At 42.1% G+C, this 12,092-nt stretch overlaps 1 long non-coding RNA gene and 2 other non-coding genes across 5 annotated transcripts; all 3 read left to right on the forward strand.

Moving 5' to 3' along the window:
* Nucleotides 1-1,146: 1,146 nt before the first annotated feature.
* Nucleotides 1,147-3,505, forward strand: LOC115521480. 3 transcript variants are annotated; one of them, XR_003971078.1, is made up of 3 exons: nt 1,147-1,233; nt 2,093-2,291; nt 3,113-3,505. It is a non-coding gene; the product is annotated as an uncharacterized LOC115521480 (long non-coding RNA). The 3 variants fall into 3 exon arrangements; XR_003971077.1 differs by having other exon boundaries at nt 2,258-2,291; XR_003971076.2 differs by having other exon boundaries at nt 1,157-2,291.
* LOC115522611 lies at nt 1,943-2,147 on the forward strand. Its single transcript, XR_003971499.1, has one exon. It is a non-coding gene; the product is annotated as a small nucleolar RNA SNORA73 family (small nucleolar RNA).
* On the forward strand, nt 2,830-3,034 carry LOC115522610. Its single transcript, XR_003971498.1, has one exon. It is a non-coding gene; the product is annotated as a small nucleolar RNA SNORA73 family (small nucleolar RNA).
* Nucleotides 3,506-12,092: the final 8,587 nt, after the last annotated feature.

Genomic DNA, 12,092 nt, shown 5'->3' on the forward strand with positions numbered 1-12,092 from the left:
AGCCTAAGTATTACTATGAGATAGTTTTGACCTCATGGACCCCCCCCCCCCCAGAAGAGTCTCAGGGACCCCTGGGTGTGACAACTTTGCTTTGAGAACCATCTCCCTGGGCATGTTTCACATCTTAAAATCTAGGTAATAATACCAATGTCCTAGAATTGCTGTGATAGTAAGTAATGCACGTAAGGTATTCAGAACAAAATCTTAAAGGAAGAACACTATAAATGTTTCCACTCATTGTAGCCCGGCTGTGATGGCTCCATGTTAATTTACCTAATATCTATTTGCTTAATATCACATTCAAAATTCTATCACAGGGGTGCCTGGGTGGCTCCGTGGGTTCAGAGACTGACCCTTGATTTCAGCTCAGGTCTTGATCCCAGCGTCATGGGGTGGAGCCCCCAGTCGGCTCCTACTGTGTGGAACCTACTTAGGATTTTGTCTCCCTCTCCCTCTGCTACACAACCCCACTCTTGCACTCTCTCTCTTGAAAAAAAAAAAAAAAATTCTATCACATTTGCAATATTTCATATGTAATATGTATCTTCAGGATTCTTTACTTGCCTACTTCTTTATATTAGGTGAGCGTGTGTTAAAATATACTTAATGTAAAATTTACCTTTTTAATGATTTTTAGGTGTACAGTTCAGCAGTATTAAATACATCCATTGTTGTGTATAGGAGGCTTTTAACTTTAGCCAATTCCTGTAGAAGCATTTGTCTTATTTACCTGCGCATTTATCAAATGTTTATTTCAGATGCGACAGGGGAGATTCAATCACTTTTGAGATTCTGCATTTCTCTACACGGCTTTTTCAATTTCGCATACAATTACGGCAAAGTGGGGTGTTTTTATTGGCGAGTTTCTTTAACTGTACATTCTCCGACTACGTTAGTTGACTGCAGACAATTAAATTTACTACTCAGCACATACTTACCGGGCTACATACTTCTAAACTCAGTTTCTCTAATTTACATTCCCCAGCAAGCTCCCCGAGCGCGAAGGGCCTATTATCGCGAGAAACCGCCGAGCCAGGTGGGGGGCGAGGGGAGGCTTCAGTCGCAATGGATTCCCAGCACCCTTAGCGAATTTCCGATTCCCTTACTGCGCATGGTACGGCGCAGGCGCAATAGAGATACCTTGACTTACGCGCGCTTCAGAAGGTATAAATAAGGATGCCTTGGGGGTTGTTCGGTCCTTTCGAGAAAGCAAGCGCCACTGTGTTCGAGTTGGTGAGTGTTTTTACCCGCTCGATTCGTTAGCTCTACGTCTAGTCTCTCAGGCCAGCCAACCAGCTTTTCCTGTGGACATCGTACTATTTAGAAGGATTCTTCTCAGCGGTGTCTGTGCTAACTACACTTACTTGTGCAGCGGGGCTGGGCCGAATGTAGGCCGCGGAGGCCTTGCGAGCCGCGCGCGGGTCTTACCCATAGCGGAGGAGCGCGAGCGCCGAAACCTCCAGTGCTGTTACCTCCCGCGTCGGGACGCTAAATGCGCGGCCCGCCCTCTCGCTATTGACCATCGCCGGTTTATTAACTTGCCTCCTAGGAGGCGGTGGAGTTGCACGGAAGACATTTTATTTCCGACCCCCATCGGAGTTCCAGAATTGATTTCGAAACGGACGGATCTTAATCCTGCTGCTAGTTGATTTGTGGTGTAGGGTGGTTTCACGACTGTAGATCGGTTTATACATAACGAGGCATAACTGTGGTCTCGGCTCTGCATTTTTCTGGCAGTAGTGCTAATCGCCTGTTGGGATTTATAGATAGGTTTGGGGTATCTGGTTGGCAGTTCATTTAGATTACTGGCATGAGACTGCTGATAACTCGAATTTCGTTGCCCGTTTGGAATTCAGGTTTCACCTGGGGAATTGGGGAAGTCGTCAGCTGGTTGAAACTTGTTTCTAGCTCAGTAGTCTGCAAGTTAAGTAAATTACAGTGACCAACGTGGATACTCTCGGGAGGTCACTCTCCCCGGGCTCTGTCCAGGTGGCGTAGGGGAGCATAGGGCTCTGCCCCGTGACGTACAGTCCCTTTCCACGACGTTGGAGATGAAGCCGGGCCTTGAGTCTGCGCCTGCATATTCCTACAGCTTCTCAGAGTCCTGTGGACGATGACTGAGGAGACAAACCATGCAGGAAACAGCTCTTAGAGCACCCCCTATCTGGAGCTAGATTGATGGGAAATGAAAGAAAATTCTGCTCTTAATCAGCTGCTGTTCTACTGGATAAGCTCTCTTACCTACCTTGTTTTGCAGCAGTTGCTCAGGATTCCAGATAATTTGATTTGGGGTAAGTAAACCAAAGGATTTGGGGTAAGAATTGTTTCTGACTTGCCAGTGTTTGCCTGTCAACATTTAATCATTCCAGCCGGGTTCCTTTTCATGAATGTGCTCTTGCCATTTAATACATCCAGATAGTAACTTTGACGTTTTTGCTGGCATGTCAGCAGTTTCATAGATTTATGCTCATGTCTGGGAAGATAGCCTTTTATAGCCAGTAAAAATTATTTTCATATCTTTAGTTGTGTGATGGGGTAGAAACTTCTGCTTTGCTAATGGAAAAACTGCATTTGGGTGGCTTAACCAAAGTCTGTCCATGGGAGCCAAGGATTTATTCTCTGGTACGGACCCTTTCCATGACAATGGAAATGAAGGGGGGCATATGCACCTGAATATTCCTAGGTCAGTGAATAAGATAAACCTTGGGAAAGGTAGTAGTAATGACTGGTTTTTAAACAGGCTTACCTCAAATTCACTTGTGTAATAAGGGATGGAGGAAAACGAAATCTCTTAAATACTTTGAGGGTGGTGCTGTTTAATTGGTCATTCCAACGTGGATACTCTCGGGAGGTCACTCTCCCCGGGCTCTGTCCAGGTGGCGTAGGGGAGCATAGGGCTCTGCCCCGTGACGTACAGTCCCTTTCCACGACGTTGGAGATGAAGCCGGGCCTTGAGTCTGCGCCTGCATATTCCTACAGCTTCTCAGAGTCCTGTGGACGATGACTGAGGAGACAAACCATGCAGGAAACATCTAATGAAAACTAAAAGGAAAGTTTTTTAGTGAGGTCTTCAATAGGAGTCTGATCCTCTTTTTTGTTTGCTTTCATTTAGGATTGAAGAGGAGCCTCACCCTACATTGGCAGTCGACACTTTATGCTTTGGGGTACTTTATTTACTTGGCAGGGACAGTTGGTGAAGTGGATGATAAATGTTTTTGTAAGCTAAGCCTGGAGGTTTAGAAGCTTGAGCACATTTGACCCCTTTTTAAAACTGCCCTTAAGAGAAACTCAAGGGGGAACAGTAGGTTTTTAAGCTTAATTTAAGAGAGAGCAAGTATGTGGGAGGGGCAGAGGGGGAGAGAATCCCAAACAGGCTCTACCCTATCAGCATGGAGCCTCAACTGAGATCATGACCTGAGCAGAAATCAAGAGTCTGAGCCACCCGGCACCCTGATCCATGTGTTTCTGATGTACTTATGGATTACAATAAAGATGACTGCATATTTGTGTGGCTCTTTTTTATGTGGAAACATGACTGACAAGGCCCTGAGCTTGTCTTGTATATGCTGGCACTTGTTTACTTGGGAAAATGTGTTGGTTCCTACCAGTTCCCTAGTGTGCAGGGAAGAGCTTCCTGGTTGCATTCAAAGGTGGGTAATGCTTAGGACACCTAAGGAATTAGGTGAGAGACCAACCTACTACAGTTGGCCACTAGACGGGAGATCTGGGTTACTGATAGACCAAGCCTAATCTTCAGTTTCCCCACAGTGTAGTACAGGCAAGTTAACCTTAGCAAATACCTGATTGGACATAAACGGCAAAATCCCACCACTGTTAGCTAGTTAGCCTCTACTGCCATTGTTCCAAGTAGTGTACTTCAGCCTGAGAGAATTGTCATCCTGCTTATGATGTGAGGCTGAGTCACAATGGAAATCTTGTCAAGCACAGGCACTGGCTGCCAGCGTTGGAAACTAGTCCAGGCCCTGAAGGATGGGAACCATCTAGAAGGTAGAGTCTAGTTCCTGGGTGGGACTAAATGAACATACAGTGGGGAGGGGGACTGTAACAGCCTCCTGCCCATTTAGAAGCCATCAAGGTGATTGAGGAGATTAGAGATGATTTGAGTCCTAGCCCAAATTTTTGGAATGTCGAGGCAGACTGCTTCACTCCTTTGAGCCCCAGATGATAGAATTGGAGGTAGTTAAACCATGATTGTGGAGAATCTGGGAGAGCTTGCTGGGCCTACTAAATTTTTTAATGCTTATCTTTGAGAGTGCAGGAGAGGGGCAGAGGGAGATACAGAATGCAAAGCAGGCTCCAGGCTCTGAGCTGTCAACACAGAGCTTTGACTCAGGCTCAAACAGATCATAACCTGAGCTGAAGTCGGACACTGAGCCACCCAGATGCCTCTTGATGGGTTTATTTTTAAGGAGTACCAACTTAAAAGGTCATCTTGAACAAGGGTTCTTGCAATGCTTACCTCTGCCAGGCACTGTTCTAAGCATTTTGGCATGTAATCCTCACAATTCTGAGGTATTAGTCTAACAGGCTGATTGCCTAAGCCCACAAGTAGGAAGCAGCCTCTGCAACTATCCCCTTCTTGCACACTTGCTGGGAGGGAGCCTGTATAGCCAAAAGTCTCCTCTTTGGTATCATTGTCACATCTGCAGTCTGTGCAGGAGGTGCTCAGTAAAATGAAAAGTGTTCTTTTCCTCCTACAGCTAACCTGGGGATTTACAGTTTTTAGTACAAATGCTCAGCATAGGGCCGGGTAACCTGCTGGGCAGGAAATACGTGCATTTTTTTCTCTTTATGTCTAAAGTGTAGCTGAAGCAAAGCTGTTGGCAGTTTTCTAGGCCCCACCCTTTCTGCCAAACTTCTTGTAACCTACCTGCCTGCGGGCTTTTTCTGCAAGTAGGCATTCCTAGCAAACTTGGGAGTCCCGAGACAGTCTGGGTTTGAATCCTAATACCACCGATTGCTGCTCACGCGACCTTGGGCAAACAATTTAACCTCTCTGCCTCGATTTTCTCATCCATAGATGATAAAAGTACCTACCTCTTGGGGTTTTAGTGAGATTTAAATGAGTTAATATTTGTAAAAAGCTTACAGTCTCATAAAAGTACAATGAGCTTGTTAAGTATTACAGCAAACAACCTGGGATATCGTATCCAATAAATCTTGTTGAATGAATAAAGTCTACCATCACTTACTATTCAGGCTTACCTCAGAACCAACCCTATCTTTCCAGGAGAGATTAAGGGATTAGAAACTTGCTCAAGATCATCTAAGTAAGGAGCAGAACCAGGATTCGAACCTAACTCCTAAACCATAATATGATAAGCTATTATGTTACTAGCTTTAAAACAAGACAGTGTAGTGATGTGCATCCGTAATTTAATACTCCACATACCTCTATAAAGAAGGTACTCTGTGCCCATTTAGCAGATGAGGACAACTGAAGTTGGGAGGATATGTGGAATTTGCCCACGTTATACAGCCAGTAAGTGGCAGAGCATGCATCTGAGCAAGGCAACTGACTGCAGAACCTATTCTCAACCTATATTATATCATGCCTCAAAAAATACTATTTCCACCTGGTTTAAACCACTTTTTGGTATTAAGCTAATGTAACCACTACACCCTAAAACCTCAGTTTCAGTTGTAATTAATTATATACCCATGTGCCTGGTTTTACTCAACACTGGAAAATAAAGTGGAAATGAGTAGTTTTTTGGGGAGTGAAAGTCCTTCCTCAACCATGCCTCTCCCTTACCCCCATTTCTTCTATCTTTGTGTATGTCTTTCCCTCTAATGGATGGGACCCACATCTTAATGATAGTACCTGACATTTGAGTAGGATTTGCCATGAACTAGGCATTTTTTCATCCTTACAAGAGCCCTATGCAATGCAGGGAATCTTATTAAATCCATGTTATAGAAAAAGAAGACGATCAAGATCAAGGTTATATCATTTGCCCAAGGCCACACAGAGTGAAACTTGAAGGTCTTGGTCTCTACAACCTGAGCTCTTAAGTTTATTTTGAGAGAGGATGAGCACACATGAAGGAGGGGTGGGGGGGCAAGAGAGCCCCAAGTAGGCTTCCAGCTCAGTGCTCAATTCTACAACTTCGAGATCATGACATGAGTGAATATCAAGAGTCTTATGCCCAACTGACTGAGCCACCCAGACACCCCTAGAACCTGAACTCTTAACCACTGTCTTCACTTCCCCTTCTCATAAGCATTAGCACCTTGAGCATTCCATCATGATAATTAGCATTCTGATGTGATTATTTTTCAAACTGATGTCCGTCTAACCCAACAGTTGGATCCTCAAGAATGGAACCATATTTGTAAGCTCAGTTCCTATACTATGCCTGGCAATAGCAAACACTAGTTGATAATTTTGTTGTTTTTCTATGTTCTGTTCCATTGATTTCTGCTTTTATCTTTATTGTTTTCTTTTGATTAGGTGTAGTTTGCTTTTCCTTGTTTCTTTTTTTTTTTAATTTCTTTTTCAACGTTTATTTATTTTTGGGACGGAGAGAGACAGAGCATGAACGGGGGAGGGACAGAGAGAGAGGGAGACACAGAATTGGAAACAGGCTCCAGGCTCTGAGCCATCAGCCCAGAGCCCGACGCGGGGCTCAAACTCACGGACCGTGAGATCGTGACCTGGCTGAAGTCGGACGCTTAACCAACTTAGCCACCCAGGTGCCCCGCTTTTCCTTGTTTCTTAAGGTAGAAGCTGATGTCACTCATTTGAGAGATTTCTTTTTTTTTCATACAGGCATTTAGTGCTGTTAGTTTCCCCCAAATATTGCTTTAACAATATCCCACAACTTCTGGTGTATTGCGTTTTCATTTTAATTGAGTTCAAAATACTTTCAAATTCCCTTTTGATTTCTTTGATCTATAGGCTATTTAAAAGTATATTCATTTTTAAATATTTGGGGGTTTTCCAAAGATCTTTCTGTTACTAGTTTCTACTTTAATGTCAGTGTCGTCTAAGAATATACTTTGTATGACTTGAATCCTTTTAAATTTACCAAGACTTGTTCTATGACCTAGACCATGGTCTATCTTGATAAATGTTTCATGTGCACTTCAATATGTATTTTACTTTGTTTGAAGAAAGCAAGGTGGAATGTGAAGAAAGGTGAAGCATTCGATAAATATCAATCAGTTCAAGTTGGTTACAAGAGTTGTTCAAGTCTCCTGTATCCTCACTGGTTTTCTACTTTTTCTATCAATTATTGAGAGTGAGTTATCAAAATCTTCACCTATATTTGTGGAGTTGTCTATTTCTTCCATAAGTTCTATCAGTTTTTGGTTCACATATTGAAGCTCTGTTATTAGTTGCATATATGTTCAGGATTATGTATTTTGAATAATTGACTCCTTTATCATTTATGAAATTACTTTATTTCAATAATATTCTTTGCTCTGAAATCTACTCTGTTATTAATATAACTGCTCCAGCTTTCTTTTGACTAGTGTGACAGAGGATGTCTTTTCTATCCTTTTACCTTTAAACTATTTGTGTATTTATATTTTTAACATATTTCTTGGGGTGCCTGGGTAGCTGAGATGGTTAAGTGTCTGACTCTTGATTTCAGCTGGGTTAGGATCTCATGGTTCGTGAGTTCCAGCCCTGCACTGGGCTCTGTGCTAACAGTGCGGAGCCTGCTTGGAATTCTCTGTCTCTTGCCCTCTCTCTGCCCCTCCCCCACTGTCTCTCTCAAAACAAATAAACATTTAAAAAACAAACTATTTCTTGTAGGCAGTGCATAATTGGGTCTTGCCTTTTTTAATTTATTAGGATAATCTCTGCCTTTTAATTGTAGTGCTTAGACCATATTTTTGTATGATTAACGTTTAGGTTTGAGTCTTATCATCTTAAATATGTTTTTGACTTATCTATTCTTTGTTCCTTTTTTTCTTCTTAATCTACCTTTTTTTAAAAAAAGAATCAACTAAGGATTCTTTTTTGTTTGTTTCTTTTGGGGGGGTTGGGGCAGAGAGAAAGGGAAACTGCATTGTCAGCACAAAGCCTGATGTAGTGCTATAACCCACAAAGCATGGGCTCATGACCTGAGCAGAAGTCAGTCAACCAACTGAGCCCCCCAGGTGCCGCTCTTATTCTCCCTTTTAAAAAATGAGTAACTTTTTCTGATTCCATCTTACCTTCTTTGTTGGCTTACTGGCTATAACTTTGTTTTATTATTTTTGTGGTTGCTCTAGAGTTTACAGTATACATCTTCAGATTATCAGATTCTACATTCAATTGATATTGTATCAATTCATTCACTTATGATAGTATATCATATATCATATCATTTATTCACTTATGACAGTAAAAGAACTTTATGTTGTCACCCCACAGTCTTTGTTATTGTTGTCATGTATATCACTTTTATATATGTTTTTATATATGTTATAAAACCCACAATACATTTTTTTGTCTAAACAGGAAACTATCTTTTTTAAAGTTTTTTTTTAATGTTTATATTTATTTTTGAAGGAGAAAGAGATGGAGAGGGGACAGAGGAGTGAACGGGGGAAGGGCAGAGAGGGAGGGAGACACAGAATCCGAAGCAGGCTCCAGGCTCTGAGCTGTCAGCACAGAGCACGACGTGGGACTCGATCCCACCAGCTGAGAGATCATGACCTGAGCTGAAGTTGGATGCTGAGCCAGCTGAGCCACCCAGGTGCCCTCATCTTTTTTAAAGTTTGGGGGCGCCTAAATGGCTCAGTCAGTTAAATGTTTGACTTCAGCTCGGGTCATGATCTCATGGTTTGTGGGTTCGAGACCCACATCAGGCTCTGTGCTGACAGCTCAGAGCCTGGAGCCTGCTTCTGATTCTGTGTCTCCCTCTCTCTCTGCTCTTCCCCCACTCATACTCTGTCTCTCTCTATCTCAGAAATAAATAAACATTAAAAAATTTTTTTTATTTAAAAAAAAATTTTTTTAATGTTTATTTATTTTTGAGACAGAGCATGAACGGGGGAGGGTCAGAGAGAGAGGGAGACACAGAATCAGAAGCAGGCTCCAGGCTCTGAGCCGTCAGCCCAGAGCCCGACGCGGGGCTCAAACTCACGGAGTATGAGATCATGACCTGAGCTGAAGTCGGACGCTTAACCGACTGAGCCACCCAGGCGCCCCTAAAAAATTTTTTAAAAAATGAAGGTGAAATAAGGTATTTTCCAGTGCTCTTCATTCCTTTGTGTAGATGCAGATTCTCATCTGGTATCACTTTCCTTCTGCCCAAAGGTCTTTTTTTTTTTTTAAGTTTATTTACTTATTTTGAGACGTTTAACCAACTAAACCACCCAGTCATCCCCAAAGTTCTTATTTTAACATTTCTTTTACAATGGTTCTACTGGTGATGAATTCTTTCAGCTTTCATATGTCTGAAAATACCTGATTTTCACCTTCATTTTTGAAAGATGTTTGCGCTGGATATACCTTATGAGATACAATTTTGCTGGAGTACTTTTTTAATTTTTATTAAAAAAAAACTTTATCTTTTTTTTTTTAAGTTTATTTATTTATTTATTTATTTTGAGAGAGATGGGGGAGAGAGAGAGCCGAGGCGAGCAGAGAGAGAGAGAATCCTAAGCAGGGCTCACCTGCGGGGGGGTGCTTAATGGGGGAAGGGGGGGTCTTGATGTGGGGGGGTGGGGGCCTCAAGGGAGTCTTGAACCCATGGATTGTGAGATCACGACCTAAACCCATACCAAGAGTTGGACGCTTAACAGACTGAGCCATCCAGGCTGGAGTGCTTTAGAGATGTTGCTCCATTGTCCCCTTATTTGCATTGTATCTTTGTCTTTGTTCCTCTGCACATAACATGTTGCATTATATCCTTGCCTCATTTCTCTGTATATAACATGTCTTTTTTCTGACTGCTTTTACGATTTTCTGTCATTGGTTTTAAGCAATTTGATTTTGATGTATCTTGTTTCTTGTGCTTGGAGCTACTCGAGCTTCTTGGATTTTGTGTTGGTTACAGTTCTCCAGAGAAACAGAACCAACTGGATGTATGTGTGTGTAAATGGATAGATAGAGATTTATTTTAAAGAACTGGCACACGTAGTTGTGGGGACTGCCAAGTCTGAGATCTGTAGGGCACTTTGGCAGGCTAGAAATTCCAGCAAGAGTTGGTGTTGTAGTCTTGAGCCTACATGCAGTCTTGGCAGAATTCCTTCTCATAAGGCCTTCAACTGATTGGATGAAGCACATCCACATTATAGGAGGTAATCTGCTTTCCTTAAAGTCTACTGATTTAAAGGTTATCATCTCTTAAAAATACCATCACAACAACATCTAGACTGGCATTTAACTAAACAGCTGGGCACCATAGCCTAGCCAAGTTGACATATACAACTATCATGGGGCGTTTGGGTGGCTGAGTCAGTTAAGCCTCCAACTCTTGATTTTGGCTCAGGTCATGATCTCACTTGGGATTCTCTTTCTCTGTCTCTCTCTGCCCCTCCCTTGTGTGCTCACTCTCTCAAAATAAATAAATAAACATTAAAAAAAATAACTATCACAGATCTGTAGGTTCATAGTTTATACATTTTTAAGCTGTCATTTCTTCATATATTTTCTGTCCCCAGATCCTCCTTGCTTTCCTGTATATTTGGCCACTTAAAGTTATTCCATACCTCACTAATGCTATTTTCAATTTTTTTACATTCTTTTTTCTCTGTGTCTCATTTTGGATAATTTCTATTGCTGTGCCCTAAAGTGTACTAATCGTTGTTTCCACAATATCTAATCTATTGTTAATCACATCCAGTGTATTTACAATCTTAGATATTGTCAAGAAATTCACTTTGGGTCTTTTTATATCTTCCATATCTCTACTTAACTTTTATGCATATGGAATACAGTTATAATAACTTTCAGTGTCCTTCACTTCTATCATTTGAGCCAGTTCTGGGCCAGCTTCAATTGATTGTTCTTATTATGGTTTGTGTGCAATAAGTGAAATAAATGATAGAATGTAAAAAATAATTAAAATTAATATTTCGGCTCAGAATAGGAAAAGATAAGTGGGGTCAAGGAAGTCCTCACAGAGATGGGGCCTGAATTGAGCCTTATTGGTAGGGGAAACAGCCCCAATAAAGGTGAGAAGGTAGAATGAACATGGGCACCTTCAGAGTACAGCGCAGAGGCTAAGGAGAGAGTGGGAAGTCAACAGCTTGGGGCAATTGCTGCCTGGTGCTCCGAGTACAGCACTGAAGAAATACCCGAGTCTTTAAAGATTTGTATGCAGGGCAAGTTCTCAGAGCCATGATTTAGGGTGACTAATGGGGATCTAGGTGGAACAAAATGGAGGGGAAGGGATGTGAGTCAGGAGCAGAGGCCAGGAGGGTGGTGCTTTAGACCAGAGGGGCAGCAACCGAAACATGAAGAGGAGAGAAGAGGGAAGAATCAGAAAATAAGTTAAGGATTGAATCTTTACTTCTCAGAGAACCTTACTCTTGGCTGTAAGAATGAAGTGGCGGGGGGGGGGGGGGAGAGGTCTAGATGCGTACATAACATGTTTTATTTTAGGTGTGGGGTCTTCTGGGAAGAGATAGCTGAAACTTAGGGTGGAGGTCAGAACCAGACCAAATGGACTGCCCTCTCAGTTAAAAGATGATGGCTCCAGGCTGAACAAGAGCTCTGGTCCCCTTTACCACTTGTGTGCTGACCCCAGAGAACTTGCCTCACCTTTGAACCTCATTTTTCTCATTTTCCAACTATCGTGAGGTTTTGTAAGGAACAAATGAGCTCATGGACATGGGTGGATGTGTTTCTGTAGTTAACAAAGTAAACAGTTTTACAAAATGGGTGATAATAATCATTTTTATAATTACATTAAGCCATGGGAATGAGTAAGATCTTGGAAGAAGAACGCAGAGAGAGATCAAACATCCAGGGTTAAAACTTGGAGAAATCACACAGTATATCATCTAAAAGAGGAGTCCATGATGGAGGCAGAGGTAAATTTGGAGAGGTAAGAGACCCTGAATATGGGGAGTCCTTTGGGATGGGTTCTGCATAGTAGGAGAAATTCAGTTGGTAAATACTCACC

Source organism: Lynx canadensis, chromosome C1 (assembly GCF_007474595.2).
Source record: "Lynx canadensis isolate LIC74 chromosome C1, mLynCan4.pri.v2, whole genome shotgun sequence".
Lineage (NCBI taxonomy): Eukaryota > Metazoa > Chordata > Mammalia > Carnivora > Felidae > Lynx > Lynx canadensis.